Below are 23,212 nucleotides of genomic sequence, written 5' to 3' on the forward strand. Positions count from 1 at the left end.
CGTGGGGTCCTCAACACACTTCCCTGCTGAAGACAAACTCCGTGAGAATTCTAACTATCACAGATGGAAGATGTCTCTCGATCTAACATTAGAGGAATAGGAAGTGTTGGACCATGTGAGAGGCAGAATTGTTGAGCCTCCATCAAATGCATCCACTGTTGCTAGGAACAAATGGACCAAGGGAGAAGTCAAAGCAAAGAAGATCATCCGGGACTCTATCGACAAATTCTTGGTGGCCTATGTTTCTGAGCTGAACACCTCCAAGGTAATCTACGATATACTGGTGAGTTTATTTAAAGTTAATGATGCAAATCAAGTCTTGTTTCTTAGAAATAAGATGAAGGAAATTAAGAAGGGCAAAGATGAGAGTATGCAAGCATACTTCTTAAGAATCACCGAGATCAAGAGCGATCTCCTATCTATTGGGGAAGTAATTCCTGATAGGGAAATGACACTCACCACTCTTGGAGGACTACCATCTTAATGGTATATATTCAGGACTACTCTTCTCAATAATAACGTAATTCCTAGATTTGAGGAATTAATGGCCAGATGCATTCAAGAAGAAACAATTCTGGGGCAAAATTCAAAGGAAAAGTTGGACCAAAGGGTGGAAGAAAAGGATGGTGTTACAATTGCAATAAAATGGGTCACTATGCAAGGGAGTGCCCTGATAAAAGGGACTCACACCAGGACAATGATTAAAATCCCTCTCAAACCAATCAAAGGAATGGCAAGTCAAATGGTAGAGGTAAAAGAAGCGTCGGAAATCAAGGAAGAGGATAACCATTCAAGAAGGCAAGAAATTCCAGGTATGAATCTAACAATGTTGACAATAAGCAAGATGAATATTATCTACCAACTGTTCTATCTACTACTGCTCCCCCGGACTCTCTAGGAAATTGGTTTATTCATAGTGGCGCCTTAAGGCACTTCATTGGTTACAAAGAAGCTCTCTATAATTTGGTAGAGAAAGAAACCAACCTGGAAATTGTTCTTGGATACAATTCAAAATATCCCATGAAAGGCGTAGGAAATGTCACTCTTCAACTAAATTAGGGTAATACCATCCAGTTACAAGATGTATTATATGTACCTAATCTAAAAAAGAACCTAGTGTCCATTTCGATAATGGAAGACAAAGGCTAGAAGGTGGCTTTCAGTGATGGCAAGGTACCTGTGTGGAAAATGAACTTTAAAGATGCTCTTACTCTTGGGTTTCAAGTTGATTCATTATATTAGGTCAGAGGAAGTCCATTGGGTGTCATGACTTGTGAAACATCTCTTCAGTCTGAATTATGGCATCAGGGGTTTTCTCACCTTCATTATAAAGCTCTACCTGATGTAAGAAAAATGGTAACTGGGATGCTCGAGTTCAGATTAGAGCAAGGAGGTGTATGTTCAAGATGTGCCGAAGGGAAGCTCAAAATGGGACCATTCCCCTCAAGCCAAAGCAAGACCTCTGATATATTGCAGTTGGTTCACTCAGACATATTCGATATGATGCTTGTGAACTCTTTGGGAGGATATTTATATTACCTCACTTTTACAGATGATTATTCTAACAAGACTTGGATATATTTCTTGAAAAATAAGGATGAAGTGTTCTCTTGGTTTCGACACTTCAAAGCCTTGATCAAGAATCAAACCGAAAAGAAGATCAAGATCCTAAGGGCTGGTAATGGGACTTAATATGAATCCAATGAGTTTCATGACTTTTTCAAAGAGGCTAGCATTAAGAGGGAGACCACTACACCCTGTAATCCTGAGCAAAATGGTGTGGCGGAAAGGAAGAACTGTATGATTGTGCAAGTTGTTCGTGCTATGCTCCATGATCAAAGACTTCTGAAGTTTCTATGGGCCAAAGCTGCGAACACTGTTGTATATGTAAAAAACTGATGCCCTCATCAAGCATTGGGTTCCAAAACTCCTGAAGAAATGTTCATCGGTAAGAAACCTGATGTATCTCATTTTAGAATTTTTGGAAGCTCGGTTTATTTTCATGTGTCGAAAGAGAAAAGGAATAAATTGGGTGCATCTAGAAAGAAAGGAACCTTTGTGGGTTATAGTGAAAATATCAAGGGCTACAGAATCTATGTAGCTGGTCAAAGGGAAGTTGAGATTAGTCATGATGTCACCTTTGACGAAGATATGGCCCTTAGCAAGGTGGACAATCTTCCTACTTTGAGGAGCACTCAAGAAGCTGACACCAGGGAACCGGAAGAAAAAGAAGAGGAGACAATGCTCAATGTGGAAGAATCGCTGGATCCTATTGATGCTCCTCTGGCTAAGCCCTCCTCTTCAAGGAAGAGGCCTTCATGGCTTAGGGGGACACTTGATGATGCTGAAGGACACACAACACCTCGAGGAACCTTCCGTGAAAGTAAGAAACCGAACAAGTATCAGGGATACCTGACCATCATGAGCACGATCATCCAAAATGAGCCTTCATCATTCACAGATGTCGTCAAGCATCAAGTATGGAAGGATGCTATGACCGAAGAATATGAGTCTATTATGAAGAATGATGTCTGGGATGTAGTCCCCAGACCCCAGGACAAGGCAGTTGTCACTTCAAAATGGCTTTACAAGATAAAGCATGTAGTTGATGGAAGTGTGGAAAAGTATAAGGCTCGTTTTGTCGCTCGTGGCTTCTCCCAGAAGGAAGGTATAGACTATGATGAGATATTTCACCTATTGCTCAATATACCACCATTCGCTCAATCATAGCCCTTATTGCTTCGCAAGGATGGAACCTACATCAGATGGATGTCAAGATTGCGTTCTTACATGGTTCGATCAAGGAAGAGGTCTATGTGGAGCAACCCGAATGATTTGAGATTCATGATCGAGAATCTCATGTGTGCAGGTTGAAGAAGGCCCTCTATGGGCTAAAGCAAGCACCCCGAGCATGGTATGAGAGGATCGATAGCTACTTGATGAAGCTGGGATTCACTAGGAGTGAAGTCAACCCCCAACCTTTACTTTAAGGTTATAGATGACAAGCCTCTCAAACTGGTGCTATATGTTGACAACCTCTTTCTAATAGGTGCAGACCCTCTCATTCACGAATGTAAGAGGGAGCTGGCTTCTGAGTTTGAGATGAAAGACCTAGGACTTATGCACTATTTCCTAGGACTGGAAGTCTAGAAGAAAACAAGGGAGATTTCCCTATCTCAAGGAAAATATGTGGTGAAGATATTGGAGAGATTCGACATGGTGGACTGCAAGCCCGTAACCACCCCGATGGAGCTTGACTTCAAGAAGTTAAGTGGTAGTGCTGTTGGACCTGTTTTATGAAATACCACTGAATATCGTCAACTCGTCGGAGCATTAATGTTCCTAGTGAACTCCTGTCCAGATATGTGCTTTGCAGTCAACACGTTGAGTCAACACATGGTTGAACCTCACCACATACATTGGATTGGTGCCAAGAATCGACTGAGATATCTTCGTGGCACAATTACTTATGGGTTAAGATACAATGCCAGAAATGTGAGACTACTTGGATATACTGATGATGATTGGGTAGGCAATGTGGTGGACTATAAGAGCACTTCCAGGTGTTGTTTCTCCTTAGGATCTACTTCGATATCTTGGATGAGCAGGAAGCAGAAGTCTGTGACTTTGAGCACCGTCGAGGTAGAGTACATTGCTGCTAGCATGGCCTCCTATGAGGCAATATAGTTATGAAAGCTCTTCAGTGAGTTTTTTGGATTTACATTGTATACCATCGTGATCCTATGTGACAACCAGAGCAATATTCGTTTATCAGAGAATCCCATATTCCATGATCGCTCCAAGAATATCGATATCAGGTACCACTATATTCGTGACATGGTGCAGCAGGGAGATATAAGGCTCCAACATATCGGTACAGATGAACTGGTCACCGACATTTTGACAAAGCCCCTAGGAAAGGTCAAATTTCTGACTTTCAGAGAATGACTTGGAGTCGTTCAGAGAGCCTCTTTTGAGGGTCAAGTATGATGTACTGAGCTCTGGGAGCTCCAGGGGGGAACAAGGTACTTCTTGGAGCGACATATGACCATAGGGTAACTCACCATCCCCTGTTGGTGCACTTTGTACAGGGTAAAAGGTTCAACCTTCCCCTGACACCCTGTGGCAACTATGGAACATGATGATTAGTTCTCCTGTGGGCCAAGATGATTTTTTCTCCATGGCAATTGTGGAATAGTATGATTCGTTCTGTTGTAGACTAGGATTATTAGTTCTCTGTGGAATCCACTGGACAAGATGATTCGTTCTCATGTGGACAAGATGATTAGTTCTCCTGTCGAGGCATCCTACCCATGCAGTCTCGGACTCATGGGAAGTACCTCTCATCTGATCAATGAGCAGGGAAATGAGGATAGGGACCATAGTAGTTCTATCAATGTATGCATAATTGTATCTACCATACTCCCTATGCTAGGATGACCTCCATTGATCTAGGATCAATGATACTGGTCTGGGACTAGTGAGAGTGGTACACCCTTTGAAACTGACTTCGGGTCAGTAGAGGACTGGTCTGGAACCGGTGAAAGTGGTACACACTCCAGACTGACTTCGGGTCGGTGCAGGATGGTATGAGACATCCTTAATCACTTCTTCTTCTTCATAGTTTGAGTAGAGAACAAAGCAGAGCAGAGCAAAGCAGGGGTCAAGCTATACAAGGCAGTTCATTTGATGGATGAATAGTAGCGACGGTCAGACGAATTGCAGATGGAGTTCTCCCTAGTTGAGAGGGAGTGTTAAAATTGGCAACTAGGGCCAAACTCCATGTGGGTCACCTTATTCATGGTTGATAATATTTTTCCTAGATTCCTCTCGTGGAGAGGTGTAGGATTGATCTAAATATCATCCGATTCTGATAAGTATTTATGGAGATTTTAATTTATTTTGATTATTGACAAATTATCAAAGTTGGCCAGCAACTTATGTAGGCTCAGATGCCCAACAGATAGATCTATTCACCTTCAATGTTTGGATATAAATACAGGATGACTCCTCCTCATTTGGTCACTCACTTCTCATCATATCTCTCTCTCTTGCGCAGAAAAAGAGTCTCTTCTCTCTCCTACGTAGAAAGGCTTTCTCTCTCACCCGAGCCGACATAGGTCATTCGAAGTCTTGGACTGGTGCACATAGAAGTCTTGGATTGATGTGCGGCGAAGTCTTGGACTGGTGCACAACGAAGTCTTGGACTGATGCGTGGTGAAGTCTTGGACTACTGCACGACGAAGTCTTGAACTGATGCGCAACGAAGTCTTGGACTGGTGCATGGTGAACGACTCACCGGTGGAGACTTGACGAGTTTGATCTAGGGTTTGTTGTTGCTGATATAAATCATATCTTTGTACTATTTCTCTCTTCTGAATTATTGAAGATAAAAGAAGATTTGATCAAAGGGTTTCCCCATATTGGGGTTTGTCCCTGGCTAGCCGCCACATCTTGTGTCTCTTGTCTTGGTTTATTTTTTGTTGATCGTTTACATGTTCTATTTTCACTTTACTTAATGTACATGTGATTGCTAACCTATGGATAATAATAAGAAAGATAAGTAAACTTCTCTAATCCTAGAACATAGCATAACTTAATAGAAGAGCTCGCAAATGAGGGAGTTTGGGTTGGAGATTTTGTTGGGAATTTCCCACAAGGAGGAAGAGTTATTCCTTGGATATTTGCAGGGCTAAAAGTGTCATGAATTGGGGGGTTGAATTTGTCTATCCAGGGTTTGCGCAAGGATTTATTGGCAGGTTCTATGTAATTGTTGAGAGAATGTGTTTTGGAGGCTTGGGGACCTAGATCACTTGGAGATTGGGAGATAAATTCCATATGAGTTGGGAGGATTTCTTGACGAAGTTTGGGTCCATTTTGTAGTAGTTCAATTTTTGTAGCTTCATTGATGGACTTGTGGGAGCAACACGTAGATTTTGGGTCACCAATGACTTGTGGATTTAGCCTAAACCCTTTTTGGGCTTTTGTGGGTTTGGTGAGAGGAGGCTACGATTATTTTTGCATAATTTTCTGAGGGCAGTAGAAATTCTTGGAGGAGGGCATAATTTACCCTAGGACCATTTCCACCAATTTTGTTCGTGAAATATTTTTGGGTCTTGTCGGGTATCTAGTGAGGAGGCCACCATAAGAGTTTCAGCTCATTCCAGGCACTCTTTAAAGAAGTTTGTTCTGTTTCCTTCTAGCAACAGTGAGCAGTTCATCCTAGGGGATATTCCAGTATTTGAGCATTGTAGTCACACTTGGGTTCTTTCCGTAGCAAGCTGAGGTTCCTCTGATCTCATTTATTATACTCATATTTATCAAAATTAATACAATGAATCGATTTTTTTCTCATGTTTCCATGTTCAAATGTGTATGGTTATGCATTTCTAAATTTTTTAGTTGTAGCTAGTTCAGTGCTTTTGTTATCTACAATATTTTTCCATTTGGATTATTACAATTTCTCTTATTAGAGTGTGCACTAGCTCCTCTGTTTCTCTTTGATGGAGTGGATCACTAGGCTAGTGAATCATCTCGGGGAAGATAAACTTGCATGGATGAATTTTCTTTTGGATTAATGAAGTGATTCTATGGTGAATGATGTTATCTCGTTGTGAATATTTTTCTTCCATTTTGCAAATGTTGTACAACTAGGGTTTTATGAAGTCTTCATGATATGTAGAATATTTTATGATTCTAACATCTCCATTTGCAAGATTTTACACCAAGTATCCATCAAGAATACTTACAGTAACATTCCTTGACCTTAAATCTCCTATGTTGTGAAAGTCACTTGGGTTATATTGATAGGTCTTTCTCTCTCTTGCTTGCTACATTCATCATCTTCCACCTTTGACCTTGATTTTTTGACTCCACTACCTAAATGATAAAAGGTGTTAGTCCTTGTGTTAATTTTTTAAAATTTAATCTTTCCTTCTTATTCATGGTAAGCTAGGGTTAGGTTATGGAAAATTTTGTATTAGATAGCATAAATTACGTTAAATGTCATATTCTTAGCTTTAGGGTTTGCATCTATTAATATGAAAAAGGAAAAGCATTATTTTTATGTATTTTCAACCATAATTCTAGGGTTGATGTCTAGTGTTCGTAGTTGTTTATGCATTTTCAGCCACTTAAATTTTCCTTAGCCTTTTCTTGTTTACCCATTTAATTTCCTTTGATATTATATTGTTTATCATCACTTGTGAGCTATTTTTATTATTGTTGTCATAAATTTTGCAGGTTCTAAATTGTCTTTATTGTAAAACCGTAACAATTATTTAAGTAAGGTATCATGTGTTTGGAGCATCTCATGGACTTATCTCAGCCTTGTAGACTTATCCATAAGTTCTTTGAACTTCTTTAGAGGGTATTTAGCTTGGTAATCCTTGGGTTAATCTTTGAGACATGTTTTGGAGGCCTCCCTTGTAGGGTTAATATTTGTCCATTTAATAGTAGGGGAATAACCACTAAGGTGATAGTGGTGGTTGGTCTCATTATTTCCCTTGACATAAAGTGCCTAGAGAGGATTTGCACTAGGGTGCTAGATTTTGCAGTAATAAGACACTCAAATTGCCCCATTTCTAGTGAGGCTTGTTTTTCAACAAGTCAAAGTTCCATGCATTCTAATCATTTTTTTCTAAATTTGCTAAAACCCCTAGGGGAAAAGTTCCCAACATAGAGGTGGAATTGTAACTTTTAATGTAGTTCCTACCAAATTTATAGCCAATTTTGTCCCAAAAAATGGGGTGGCTTAAGTGCCTTTTATCTCACACTCACATGAAGGTCTTGGTTATGTCCTTGTGAGGATGACCCACTTGCAGGATTGTTGGGCATCTCGAAGGAAGTTGTTGACCCTTAGTTATGACCCTTAGTTATGAGGCTCATCAATAGGTAAATTATATGGGCCTTAATGCCACTCTCCAGCTTATTAAGATCAACTTTTCTCACATTTATTTACATATTTTGTTATATTTTTCTTAGTGAGAAGGGTAAAGGTGAGATGTTATGTCATGTGGCCTAATGTGCATTAATTGCAGGATTTGGAGCAGTTTTTGGCTAATTTAAGTGCAAGAACTCAAAGTAGACAAGCAAGAGGGATTTTAGGAGATTGGGTCTCCCTCCTTAACTCCTCAATCACTTGAAGGATCCTCCACCAGATCTCATCAGCTCGGAGTTACAAGCAACCAAGCCCACCAAGTTCATTGGAAGCCAAGCTAGTAATAGTTGAAGACAAGTTAATCTCGAGTTTGGGAGCCAAGCCTCCCTATTTTTAAGGAAGTTTTTGGTAGCTTCAATTGTATAAATAAGAAGGCCTAGGGCCTCATTAAGATTCGACTTTTTATTGTAGCCAAGGGGCAATTTTGAGATTAAGATATTATGGTTGTTATCATCATATTATTTTGGACATTTTGTTGATAATGAAAAGGGTTTCTTTGATCTAGCACTGAGTTGACTTAGAGGGCTGAAGCTCTTGGGTTAGGGCCGAACCCTAGCAACAAAGTTTCCTCTTCTTTTTGTACATGTACCCTTAGGTTAGAATCATAGATTAGCTGTTGAAAATATTTTTGTTTTGTTTAATTTGCAAGTCTTTGAATGATTGGTTATTGTTACTTCCATTAGTTGGGTAAGTAGATCAGTGTTACAGTAGTGAAAGAAAACTCTTCAAAAATTCTTGTGACAGTGGCCTCATCCCCTTCTCCCTCATGGGACCGTGGTTTGAGGGATCCACTCTCACAGCCCCAAAATAAGAGTTATCTTTTAGTTATTACATAGCTTAGGGTTTCTTGTTGAGTAGGTCATTGTTCATGATTTCTTAGAAGCAACTGAAATTGTCATTTTGGTTTCTTAAGTTTGTTGTAGATTACAAAGAATTCCATTCCATAAATTTGATCCACTAGCCATCAAGAAATTAGTTTCTCAAATTCAACTTATCTTGTCCACATTTACATAAAGTTGTGCATAAATGAAGAAATGCATATGTGTTGTTGCAGGAGTTGTTGATCTGCAGTGAGAAATCATTCTACCAGCCTCATCTAAGTCTTCTCCACCTCTCGCTAAACCCTACCAACCATCAATTCAAATTTCTATTTTGTAGCCACCATCGACAACCACTTTGAGAAAATCCAACCATCTTGAAGAGTTGGGTTGATCCTTGGGTAGTATGCACCTTCCCCATACCTTATTCAACCATCATACATCTTCCCATCACTTCCTTTCACCTTCTTACCTTCCTATAGGTTTTAGCTACATTTCCCGTAGTAAACCAGGACATCTTGTAATAACTACAGGAAATCCTGTAGAAACTACAAGAAACCCCGTAGCAACTTGTTTTAGACTGTTTTGCGAAGAAATAATAATCAGAGCCTAGGGTAGGCCTTCCACTTGGCCTCCATACCCCTCAATGCCATTTTTGGACCAGTATTCCCATACCTTTCTCCCCTACAAAAGATCAACTTGATTAGTTTAACATTTACATTTCTAAAATAAGAAAACCAAAAGACACTCTTCTGTAATATTTAGCTAATGCATGCATACATCAGCCTTAGCAATATTAGGATCATTTCTATGCCTACTTAGTCCAGATAACTAAATTATATAATGCAAGGTTAAATTAGGTCTCTTTTGCAAGTAATGTGTATTAATTCATAGCTAGGTTATTTTTTGTCATTTTCATAGCACTTTCTATTCAACACTTTCATTTCATTAGCATAGGCAAGCATTTACTTTATGTATTAAAGATATCTTTACATTCAATGTCAGTAGTTAGCCTCCTAGTCAATAGAAGACTAGTTTGAAAAACCCTAGTGGTCTATCGCCCTAGTTAAGAAGTGACAAGAGTAGATTGTCGTAGCTGTTGTGCGTATGAACCTCGGGTTGATAAAGTAAAGTTGGTTGCCCTAGGAGTTGCAACATCCTTGCTGCAATACTAGGGCTCATCACTTTTTGGTGTCGTTGCCAGGGAGGTGTCTAGGTAGATGTAATTTCTGCTTTCCTTTCCATTTGACATTCAGTAAATAGATGAAATTCCTTCTTTCCTTTTGTTTTGAATTCAATACATGCAGTTTATGCTTTCTTTACATTATGCAAATAGTTCCATTCAGAAAATAGTTGTAATTTATGCTTTCTTTCCATTATGCAAGAAGTTCTAAAAAAACCCTAAAAGAAAAAAAACAAATTTCTTTCATGCCTCGTAGGAGTAGGGAAAACTTAGAGTTTTTTTGCCAAATACCCCCACACCATCAAACAACCAACCTTCCCTCTTCTTTGGTGGCTGTAAGCTAGAGGACCCATTACGCGAACAATCAAAGATCTTTGAAGAGCTTATTGGGGAAGAAGAAGAAGAAACCATTCCACCAACCTACACCATGGCTGAAAATAGAAATGGGATTGAAAATAGGAATGGAGCTAAAAACAGAACTGAGGGTGCTGCTGCTTTTCCCATCATACAAACTAATGGAGATGTTAGGATGAAAAACATAAGCCTCTCTACCCTTCCTCACTTCCATGGCTTAACCTCACAGGACACTGATACCTTTTGGTTTGAGTTGTTGTCATCTGTGTTGATTTGAGGTAGCATCGGATGTGCTCTAGGACTCAAATTTTGCAGGTAAGTTGGGGTTGACATTTATGAGCCAGGAAGGCTAGAAACTACTTCAGAAGGCAAGATGTTTCCTAGTTGCAGATCCTCGAAGAGCTCCACGCGGTTACTGCAAGGGAAACATAGTTGTAGCTAGGGACAGTTGATTCAACTGCCATAACAACTAGGATTTTCCTGGTAGAGTGAGGTAATCTCACAATTCTTCTCTTCCAGTTGTATTTCTCTATAACGAGATTGACGGGAGGGGAATCTAGAGTTGTATTCAGAAAGTACTGCTTAATAATATAAAACCATTAGATTTGTTGCATTAGTTTTCCCGCATTGGGTCTTTCTGGGGACATTTGTCCAAAAATAATGGTGTTATTGTGTTGTATTTTATTTCTTGCTCAATCTCTTGTTTTTGCATATAAATTAATTAAGTGAAGGCTGCAGTGTATGTATTACAATATTTCTCATAGGAAACTGCAAGTAATTTGTTTAAAGGAACTTAACAAATAGGATTAATATCATAATTTTTTGCAGTAGGGATTCATGTTAAGGAATTTTCACATGGTATTAGAGCTGCAAGTGAAGAAAGAAGAGCAGAGCCTGTAGATCTAGCACTGAGCAGAAGAGGGAGTTTGAAAAATCTGCAGGAGGCAGTAGTTCGAAACCATAGAGGGTTTGCGCAGTCCAAGCCGGAGGGTTGAAATTTCGAGGCGTTCTCTCTCTGAGTGGGTTGACGAAGAAAAGGACTCCTAGTTCAATTTTTTGCCAATGCAGAGGGAGCAACGCTGAAACCTCAACGTGAGGAAAGCTGGTGGGACGCAGATTTTCAGTAGGCAGATTGTTGGGCTAAAAAAAAAATCAGAAGAGAAAAGAGAAGCCCTTTGAGGGAACATTTCCTCAGCAGACTTGTCATTGAGAATTTCATTTTATCATTGGCTGAGAAACAAAAGTGAGAAGCAGAGAGGAGAATTTTTTTTTTTTGCAGAAATGGAAACCAGTGGTTTGAGGGATCAGGACAGGTTGGACGGAGCATCCAACTACGTCTTCTGGAAGGCTAGAATGTCTTTCCTTCTAGATGAGCTTGCCCTCAAGATTTATGTTGATAGCATGGTGGTTGAACTTGTGAATTCAGATTTGTTGAAAAAGTATAAGGTTGAGATGACAAAGGCCAAGAGGATGATCTTGGATGGAGTCAAGGGTCACATGGTGTGTCAAATTGTTAGTAGAGGAACTGCTAAGGAGATGTGGAATGCCTTGGCCATGTTACATTAGAGGGTTTGCGCAGTCCAAGCCGGAGGGTTGAAATTTCGAGGCGTTCTCTCTTTGAGTGGGTTGACGAAGAAAAGGACTCCTAGTTCAATTTTTTGCCAATGCAGAGGGAGCAACGCTGAAACCTCAACGTGAGGAGAGCTGGTGGGACACAGATTTTCAATAGGCAGATTGTTGGGCTAAAAAAAACATCAGAAGAGAAAAGAGAAGCCCTTTGAGGGAACATTTCCTCAGCAGACTTGTCATTGAGAATTTCATTTTATCATTGGCTGAGAAACAAAAGTGAGAAGCAGAGAGGAGATTTTTTTTTTTTTTGCAGAAATGGAAACCAGTGGTTTGAGGGATCAGGACAGGTTGGACGGAGCATCCAACTACGTCTTCTGGAAGGCTAGAATGTCTTTCCTTCTAGATGAGCTTGCCCTCAAGATTTATGTTGATAACATGGTGGTTGAACTTGTGAATTCAGATTTTTTGAAAAAGTATAAGGTTGAGATGACAAAGGCCAAGAGGATGATCTTGGATGGAGTCAAGGGTCACATGGTGTGTCAAATTGTTAGTAGAGGAACTGCTAAGGAGATGTGGAATGCCTTGGCCATGTTACATTAGGGAACTTCCAAGCAACGGAAGATGTACTTGGAGCAGAAGTTGAGATTTGCTCAGATGCAGAAGGGGGAGTGTGTGGATCCATTCCTCACAAAGCTGAAGGAAACCCATGATGAGTTGTTTGTTGCAAGGCATACACCTTAGGATTTAGATTTGGTAAGTCTGGCCCTCAATTTTGTCTCAGATGAGTGGCAAGTCTTTGTCCAAAGTATCCTGGGAAGAGAAACATTGTCGAATTAGGATGAGATGTGGGCAACTCTAAAACAAGAGGAGCTAAGGAGAGACCTAGTCAAGGTCAAACTTGATGGAAGCAACAGAAGTGGGTCAAAGCCCAAGGAGGAGGAAGATAATGCAACCCTTGCATTGAAGGGACAACAGGAGTATCGGAGGCATCAGAAAGATGTCTTGAAGATCAAGTGTTTCAGGTGTGGTGAGATGGGTCACTATGCTACATAGTGTCCTCTCAAGAATAAGGAAAAGGATGAGAAACACTATCCGAAGGTTGTGCCTGTGAATATTGAAGAAGAGGAGTTCTCCATGACAACTGCGATACCGCTAGGAGGGAGGTGGGATAATTTGGGGATGTATTTTGAAAGAGCTACAGATGGGTAGGATCCTTGAGGAGTCCACCTCTTGGATCAATACCTTGCTACGAAAGCCCAGATCAGAAGTAGCAAGATGGACTAGTGTTGGATGGTGCTGAGGAGTGTCAGGGAGATAGTTGCAGTGGTTAGGAGAGCCAAAGACTAAATAAACATAGAGAAAAGTTGGCAATAGTGCAGATGGCATAGAGCAAAGGACAGAAATATTGCAGTATATTCAGAGGGTCAATGCAGATACTAGCAATAATCAGGATTCAGTAGTCACGTGGTATCATACTGAACACAGATAGTTCAGTAATTTTGGATGTTTTTCCATTGTTGATGGAGTAGCAACAATAGTTTGTAGTGCAGTGGCAGTTGGTAATGGTAGTGCTAGCAACATCACAGATGCAACACTTGAGAGGGAGTTGTAGTATAGATGCAGTGTTGGCAGTGGCAGTGTCAACAATAGTATAGTTACAGCAGCAACATAGTAGTTGGTGGACAACATTTCAGACATCAATAACGCATAGGGTGATGATTCCGAGTCAGAGCAGTATGCAACAGTGTATATTGCTAGAGCACATTCCTCGCTAAGAGGGAGTGTTGATTTGGGGTAGAATCGGATGTGCTATTTTGCAGGGATGCTTGGGCACATGTATTCCAAAGAACATAGAATGTGTTTTGGTAATTTCCACCTAGAAACAATTTTATTAAAATAATTAATATTTTTTAATGGGACCCTAAATCTAAACTTAGGAAATAAAAAATATTAATGGGTATTAATATAATTGTGGGTGTAACTTCTAGAAGAAGACGTTGATCAAGCTAAAATTATCTTAGCTATTGATTAGCTTTTAATCTGGGCCATTGAATGTCCACGAGAACATTATTTAAGGGAGCTTTAGGGTCATTTGGAAAACACACCGAGAGATCAAGAGATCGAATTTCTGAAGTGAGAAGTTCTTAGGAGGAAATTCTGATGGAGTAGATTTCTTGTAGTTGAGGGGAAGGGATAGTATAGTTGGAGTATCTTCTCTAGAGCCTAGGATACGTAGCAGAGAGAGGCAGAGCGACACTAGAGGGGTTGACGCTAAGCCAAAAGGGCCCATGCAGATCTTGACGCTGAGCCAGAAGGGCTCACGTAGAGGGAACTCAGTTACCCACGCAGAAGTCCATGTTTTGGAGAGGATCTAACATTTCTAATCCAGGAGGGATAGAAATTTCTTCAGAAGGCAAGACGTTTCTGATTTGAGTTGATGCAGAGCTGTAGAAATTCCCACTGTAGATCAACAAATTATGCAATATACTAAAACACAATACAAGATCTACTTCTAGAACACTTTGCGGAAGCTTAATCGAATTGAGTAAGATCAAGAGAACACATATAACTGAGAAATGAGAAAGAAATCACAAATAACATAGAAGAAATATCACGGGCAAAGCCTCAACCTAAAACCCCAACTCTGTATTATCATACAAGTGGAAATCTTGTTCAAGTTACAAAAAGAATCAGCTCTCAAGCTATCCTGCTCTCTCTGCAATCAAAAAATACTGCTCACAGACTAAATAGACATAGTATATGTCCTCCTGAAGCCCTCCAAGCCTCCCATTTCCTTGTGCAGTTTTTCTTGGGGTTCAGTGAAGCCACATGTGTGAATTGGCCTCATCACACTCACTGTAACCTCTGATCTAACTGCGCAATCCTTAAGGAAATAATTCCTTTTGCATGCAAGGAATATTCACAATAGAATATTCTAGCAATTGATAGTACACTGCCCCTCAATCCGATCTCAACTGGGTCTCTGACTGAACTGACATGCATGAGTTATTTATGAGAGAATACATAGTTATCAGAAGTGCAGTAGTTACATGCATGCAATCATTAACTAGCTGAATTTATATTAATTAACAAACTATTTGAATTAATGTAACTGGACTTGACTTAGTAAACTAAGACAACTAATTACAACTCACTCTTATCTCTTTAACTAGTGGATAAATTCCTCAATTAATGGAGAAACTGTTGCATGTCCCCACATAGACTTCAAGTTTGATTTTCCTTAACTAATTAACTCAAGATGAATTAATTAATTTACAAACTGCTGCTAAGATCAAATTCTAATTTTACTTCACTATTTTAGTATAGGATTGACTAAAATAGGAAGGTATCCTGAAATTCTATTTATAGAATGCTATTTTTAGCACTTCCATTTTTCCATCCATTGTTGCTAAGATCAACACTAGCTGAACTTCTATTTATAGCAATGCTATTTTTAGCAATTCTATTTTTAGAATTTCTTGTTGCTATTTTCAACACTCCCTCTCAACGAGAAAGGGATTATCAGTAACCCTGATCCTATCTCTGTGGAACTCAAACTTGCATTTTGACAATGCCTTTGTCAAAATATTTGCATCCTGTTCCTCGATCAAAACATACAACAACAATATGATCCTCTTGACCCAACAGTCTCGAAGATGGTGATACCCGATATCTATGTGCTTGGACCTGTCATGAAAAACTAGATTCTCCGAGAGTTTGATACAACTCTGGTTATCGTAATAGATCATTGTAGGATCCATCATTTGACCAAACAATCCCACTAGAATCTTCCGCATCCAAATAGCCTCACATGCAGCCTGATTAGCAACCATGTATTCAGCCTCTGCTGAGCTAAGCGCAACTGATCTCTATTTCCTAATGTACCAGGAAACTGCAACTGAACCAAGGTTGAAGATTCCTCCAGAAGTGCTCTTTCGATCTGATGGACTCCTTGCCCAATCCACATCTGTGAAGCCCTGAAGCTTCACTCCCTCTGTCTGTCTATACCACAATCCGAACTGGGATGTGCCTCTGAGGTATCTCAGCACATGCTTCGCTGCCTTCCAAAACAGCTTGGTAGGCTGAACCATATCTTGACTCAGCTGGTTCACCGCAAAGCATAAGTCATCGTGTGTTCACTAAATGCATAAGTGAACCCACCAGCTGCTGACAAGCAGTAGTAGATACTACTTCACCTGAAGTAGCATCCTCCTTCCTCCAGTTCCTAGCTAGAGGAGTTTGCACTTCTCCATGTGAAAGTGCCTGAGTATCTCATTGGCATACTTGCCTTGAGACACAAATACTTCCCCATATTTCTGCCACACCTCCATGCCTAGAAAGTAGTGCATAAGGTTCATATCCTTCATCTCGAACTCTCTTGCAAGGTCCTCCTTGCAAGACTATATCAACTAATCATCATCTGTCAAAATCAGATGATCGACATAAAGAACAATGATCAATGGTTTACCTTCTACCATGATGTGGTAAATGTTCACATCTACTTCACTCTTGGTGAATCCAAAACTGGTGAAATAGATGTCGATCCTAGTGTACCACGCACAGGATGCTTGCTTCAGCCCATACAAATCCCTCTTGAGTCGGCACACATGCAACTCATGATCAAAGGTCTCGAAACCCTCTGGTTTCTCAATGTACACCTCCTCCTCAATCTTCCCATTGAGGAATGTTGTCTTCACATCCATATGGTGGATCTTCCACCCCATCTGAGCTGATAGTGCCAACATCGATCTAATCGATGAGTACCTTGCTATGGGAGAAAAAGTCTCATTGTAGTCAATCCCCTCGACCTGTGAGAAACCCCGGGCAACAAACCTTGCATTATTTTTCTCAACGCTACCATTAGTTGCCTACTTTACCTTGTAAAGCCATCTGGAACTCACCATTGACTTGCCCTCAGGCCTTGGGACAACATACCACACACTGTTCCGAATGATAGAGTCGTACTCCTCTACCATTGCATCAACCCAAACTGGTTGCTACAATGCCTCCTCGAATAAAGAAGGTTCGATATATACACACTCCCCAACCAGGGCCATGTACCTAGTGTATTTCTCTGGTGACCTCCTCTGTCTGCGTTGAGAAGATGGTTGTCCCTCATTCTCCCACACATCTAGCATCAACTTGTCATCTTCCCTTGAGAATTTCCACCCATCTCTAGAAGTATCAGCATGAGTGGATGTCTCCACTCCTAGATCCTCTGCATGCGGTTGCTTCGCATCAATCTGAGGCTCCTCCTCCTTAGGAACTGAAAGTTCCTCATTTACATGCAACTCGAGCTCCCTCTTAAGTGATAAGTGCATGGGTTTCTACTTGTCGAACTTCAGATCCCTGCGTACCACAATCCTCTAATTGGAAGGCAGGTACACCCGATAGTTGTGGGGTGTATTTGTGTACCCCACAAATATTCCCAACTCATCTGTTGGGTCTAGCTTCTTCCTGGCATCTTTGGTCACATGAAAGTAAACTGATGATCTAAATATTAGGAAGTGACTTACATTAGGTCGCTTCCCGAAATAGGCCTCCATAGGTGTCTTCATCCCCAGTATATGATGCAGGATTCTATTCTGCAAGTATACTGTTGTATTGCATGCCTCAGCCCACAAATGTAGTGGTAGGCTTTGGTCATGCAACATCGCTCGAGCTGCTCCCACAATCAATCTGTTCTTCCTTTTAGCCACCCCATTCTACTGTGGGTTATGTGGTGCCGTCAATTCCCGTTTAATACCTTCTGCAGTGCAGAAGTCCTTAAACTGTTGGGAGACATACTCTCCACCATTGTCACTACACAAGGCCTTTATTTTCTTTCTAGATTCTTTCTCTGCCAAGGCTTTAAACTCACAAAACCTAAAGAAGGTCTGATCCTTCTTTTGCGTAACGTAGATCCAGCATCTACGAGAAAAATCATCGATAAAAATAACATAGTACCTTTGTTTAGCGGCGGAGGCTGTATAGAAGGGCCCACAAATATCTGAGTGAACTCGCTCAAGGTTGCTCCAGCTCTACTGTCTCAATCCAGAAAGGAAGATTTCACATACTTACCCAAGGTACAACCTTTGCATGTAGTCATCTGCTCAAGGTTTTCCCTTGGGTAATCTAGTAGAAATTTGCTGCATGATCTTAAGGGCTCCATGGTGCAAGTGGCCTAGTCTTCTATGCCATAGCTCGCCAACATCTTGGCTTTGAACCATCTCAGCTTTGGAACTCAAAGCAGCACAGTCGTCTACCTCTAGCTTGTAGAGATTCTTGACTCGAATCCCTATTTGCTTTGTCTGTCCAATACCGATATGCCTTATGAATACCTTTCCTTGCCTAAAGACTACAACATAGCCTTTATCTTCTAGCATAGCGACAGACACAAGATTCTTCTTCAGACCTGGTATATACTTTACATCAGTCAGGGTGAGGGGAGCTCCATTCTCCCTCTGAAACACAACCGTACCTTCACCTGAAACACGGTACTTTCCATCATCACCCATCTCGATCTGCATATGGAGATCCTTCTCCTCCAAGGTACTGAAAAGATTCTTGTCACCTGACATGTGTAATGAAGCTCCACTGTCCAGGTACCACACACATCCCACCATGGATGAAACCATGCATGCGATAAACGAGAAATCCAGCTCAAACTGTGAGGCCAGTGCCTCACCATCAGATCCCTTCGAGGAACCCTTCTTGGATTTCTTCTGTAGACAATTCGTAGCATAATGGCCCACTTCATGACAATGAAAGCATTGCACTTTCGATTTGTCAATCTTCTTCCCACCATGGGAAGAACCGGATTTGGGATGGGATGCCTTCCCTTTCCCTTTCCTCGCCTTACTCACTAAGGCTAGATTTTCCTCATATTCTTGCTTCGATGAGGATCCATCTCTGGTGCTTCTTCTTATTTCATCGTGCATCATATCTGACCAAAGTCGTTCCCAATCTGGCAGTTTTTCTCTTCCATTAATCGAGTCTTGGTAGCTATGCTAGCTCTTAGGAAGACCGAGGAGTGAAAGACTCACCATGTCATCATCAGTGGTCGTGATCCCTACACTTTCAAGCTCATCCATGCACGTGGTGAGCTTGTTAAGATATGTAGAGATCGTGTCACCCTTTTCATACTTGATCTTATGAAGCTTGTCTTTTAGTGCCAACTTATTCTGATTGCTATTGTTCTGATATAAATCTTTCAATGTTTTCCACATCGAAAATGGAATCTCCTTCCCATGGAGGCTTGAGACAATGTGGTCTCGAACTCCCTCCAGGAGGGTTCTCCTTGCTCTAGCCAAACATTTCTTCCATTCCACCAGTTGAGTAGCATTAGTCGGCTTGGCGACTTCTTGATCAATGAAGTTCTTTAGACCATTATCTTCTAACACTACCTCCATGTGATCCTTCCAGGCTATATAATTCAAGCTGCCATCAAGGGAATACTCAAGCCTTAAACCATTGAACGCCATAGGTGAAATTGAGATGTGATAAGAACTCGATTTCTATATTTGGGAACCAAACTTTGAACTTCTCCTTCTTATATATAGTTCTTTGCCTTGATAACCTTTGCTCTGATATCATGTAGAAATTCCCACTGTAGATCAACATATTATGAAATATACTAAAACACAATACAAGATCTACTTCTACAACACTTTGCAGAAGCTTAATTGAATTGAGAAAGATCAAGAGAACACATATAACTGAGAAATGAGAAAGAAATCACACATAACACAGAAGAAATATCATGGGGAAAGCCTCGGCCTAAAACCCCAACTCTGTATTATCATACAAGTGGAAATCTTGTTCAAGTTACAAAAAGAATCAGCTCTCAAGCTATCCTTCTCTCTTTGCAATCAAATAATACTGCTCACAGACTGAATAGACATAGTATATGTCCTCCTCAAGCCCTCCAAGCATCCTATTTCCTTGCACAGTTTTTCTTGGGGTCCAATGAAGCCACATGTGTGAATTGGCCTCATCACAGTCATTGTAACCTCTGATCTAGCTGCGCAATCCTTAAGGAAAGAATTCCTTCTGCATGCAAGGAATATTCACAATGGAATATTCTAGCAACTAATAGTACACTGCCCCTCCATCTGATCTCAACTGGGTCTCTGACTGAACTAACATGCATGAGTTATTTATGAGAGAATACTTAGTTATTAGAAGTGCAGTAGTTACATGCATCCAAGCATTAACTAACTGAACTTACATTAATTCAACAATCTATTTGAATTAATCTAAATGGACTTGACTCAGTTAACTAAGTCAACTAATTACAACTCAATATTACAACTCACTCTTTTCTCTTTAACTGATGGATAAATTCCTCAATTAATGGAGAAACTGTTGCATGTCCCCACATAGACTTCAAGTTTGATTTTCCTTAACTAATTAACTCAAGATGAATTAATTAAATAATTTACAAACTGTTGCTAAGATCAAATTCGAATTTTACTTCACTATTTTAGTATAGGAACTGACTAAAATAGGAAGGTATCCCGAAATGCTATTTATAGAATGCTATTTTTAGCACTTCCATTTTTCCATCCATTGTTGGTAAGATAAAGACTAGCTGAAGTACTATTTATAGCAGTGCTATTTTTAGCATTTCTTGTTGCTATTTTCAACAAGAGCCTCATAGAGCTCCACGTAGGACCACATAGTAACTGCGCATGGGCAGTGTAGTTGTAGCCAGGGACAGTTGATTCAGCTGCCAGAACAGCCGGGATTTGCTGAGTAGAGTGAGGTAATCTCACAATTCTTCTCTGCCAATTTTATTTCTATGTAACTGGATTGCCAGGAGGGCATCCAGAGTTGTATTCAAAAACTACTGCTTAATAATATAAAACCCTCAGAGTTGTTGTACCAATTTTCCCACATTGGGTCTTTCCGGAGACATTCGTCCAAAAAGAACAGTGTTATTGTGTTGTATTTTTTTTCTTTCTCAGTTGCTTGTTTCCGGATATAATTTAATTAATTGAAGGCTGCAACGTATGTATTACGATATTTTCCGTAGGAAACTACATGTAATTTTTTTAAAGGAACTTAAAAATTAGGATTAATATCATCAGTTGCTGCAGTAGGGATTCTTGTTGAGGAATTTTCACATGGGATCAGAGCTGCAGGTGAAGCAAGAAGAGTAGAGCCGATAGATCTGGCACTAAGCAGAAGAGGGAGTTCAAAAAAGATGTAGGAGGCATCAGGTTGAAACCCCAGAGGGTTTGCACAGTCCAAGCCGAAGGGCTAGAATTTCGAGGCAGTCTCTCTCCGAGTGAGTTGACGAAGAGAAGGACTCCCAGTTTGAATTTTTTCTAGTACAGAGGGAGCAATGTTGAAGCCTCAATGTGAGGAGAGATGGTGGGATGCAGATTTTCAATAGGCAAATTGCTGGGCAAAAAAACGTCAGAAGAGAGAATAGAAGCACTTTGAGGGAATATTTTCTTAGTATGTTTCCTGTTGAGAAGCCTGTTTTCTCATTGGTTGAGCAACAACAATGAGAAGTAGAGAGGATATTTTCGACATTTTTTTATAGAAATAGAAACCAGTGGCTTGAGGGATCAGAACAGGTTGGATGGAGTATCAAATTACTTCATCTGGAAGGAAAGAATGTCTTTCCTTCTATATGAGCATGCCCTCAAGAAGAATCTGCGAATGTAGATCTGCTAAAAAGCTACAAGTCTGTGATGGCAAAGGCCAAGAGGATGATTCTGGATGGAGTCAAGGGTCACATGGCGTGTCACGTTGTTAGCAGAGGAACTGTTAATCAAATGTGGGATGCCTTAGCCACATTATATTAGGGAACTTTCGAGTAGCGAAAGATGTATTTGGAGCAGAAGTTGAAATCTGGTCAAATGTAGAAGGGGGAGCGTGTGGATCCATTCCTCACAAAGCTGAAGGAAATTCACAATGAGTTGTCTGTTGCATAGAATACACCTCAGAATGCAGAGTTTGTTAGACTGGCCCTCAATTCTATCTCAGATGAGTGGCAAGTCTTTGTCCAGAGTATCCCGGGCAAAGAAACATTGTTGAATTGGGATGAGATGTGGGCAGTTCTAAAACAAGAGGAGATGAGGAGAGACCTAGTCAAGGTCAAACTTGAAGAAAGCATCAGCAGTGGGTCGAAGCCCAAGGATGAGGAGCATAATGTAGCCCTTGCACTGAAGGGACAACAGGAGCAATGAAGACATAAGAAATACATCTTGAAGATCAAGTGTTTCAGGTGTGGTGAGATGGGTCACTATGCTACACAATGTCCTCTCAAGAAGAAGGAAAAGGATGAGAAACACGATCCGAAAGTTGCGCCCATGAATATTGAAGAAGAGAAGTTTTCCATGAGAGTCGAGATACCTCCAAGAGGGAGGCGGGATAGTTTGGAGTTGTAGTTTGAAAGAGCTATAGATGGCTAAGATCCTTGAGGTGTCCACCTATCAGGTCAATACCTTGCTACGAGAGCCCAAATTAGAAATAACAGGATGGACTAGTGTCGGATGGTGCCAAGGAGTGTTGAGGAGACAATTGCAATGTTTAGGAGTGCCAGAGACTGAACAAGTGTAGATTAGAGTTGGAAGCAATGTAGATCACATAGAGCAAAGGCCAACAACATCGTAGTATATTCAGAGGGCCAGTGCAGAGACTAGCAGCAGTCGGACTTCAAAATTCATGTGGTATCATACTGAACAGGGTTAGTTCAGTAATTTTGGATGTTTTTCCATTGTTGATGGAGTAGCAGCAACAATTTGTAGTGTAGTGGCAGTTGGCAGTGGTAGTGCTAGCAGCAACATAGATGGAGCATTTGAGAGGGAGTTATAGTACAAATGCAATGTTGGAAGTGGCAAGGTCAGCAGTAGTACATTTACAGTAGTAGAGCAGTAGTTGGTGGACAACATGTTAGACATCAGCAGCATAAAGCACAATGCTTCTAAAGTGAGAAGTTCTCGGGAGGAAATTTTGATTGAGTAGATTTATTGCAGTTGAGGGGTAGGGATAGTTGGGTTAGAGTATCTTCTCCAGAGTCCAGGATACACAATAGAGCAAGGAAGAGAGACACTAGAGGGGTTGATGCTAAGCTAGAAGGGCCCACGGAGAGCTTCACGTTGAACCAGAAGGGCTCACGCAGTGGAAACTTAGTCACCCACGCAGAAGTCTGAGTTTTGCAAAGGAGATGACATTTCCAAGACCGGAGGGATAGAAACTGCTGTAGAAGGAAAGACGTTTCATAGTTGAGCTGACATAGAGCCTCAGAGAGCTCCACGCAGAACCACGTAGTTACTGTGCATGGGTAGCGTTGTTTTAGCTGGGGATAGTTGATTCAACTGCCAGAATGACTGGGATTTGCCAGGTAGAGTGAGG

This window comes from Pinus tabuliformis, chromosome 9 (genome assembly GCF_031772625.1).
Source record: "Pinus tabuliformis cultivar Carrire ecotype Pingquan chromosome 9, CPIR1, whole genome shotgun sequence".
Taxonomy (NCBI): Eukaryota; Viridiplantae; Streptophyta; class Pinopsida; order Pinales; family Pinaceae; genus Pinus; species Pinus tabuliformis.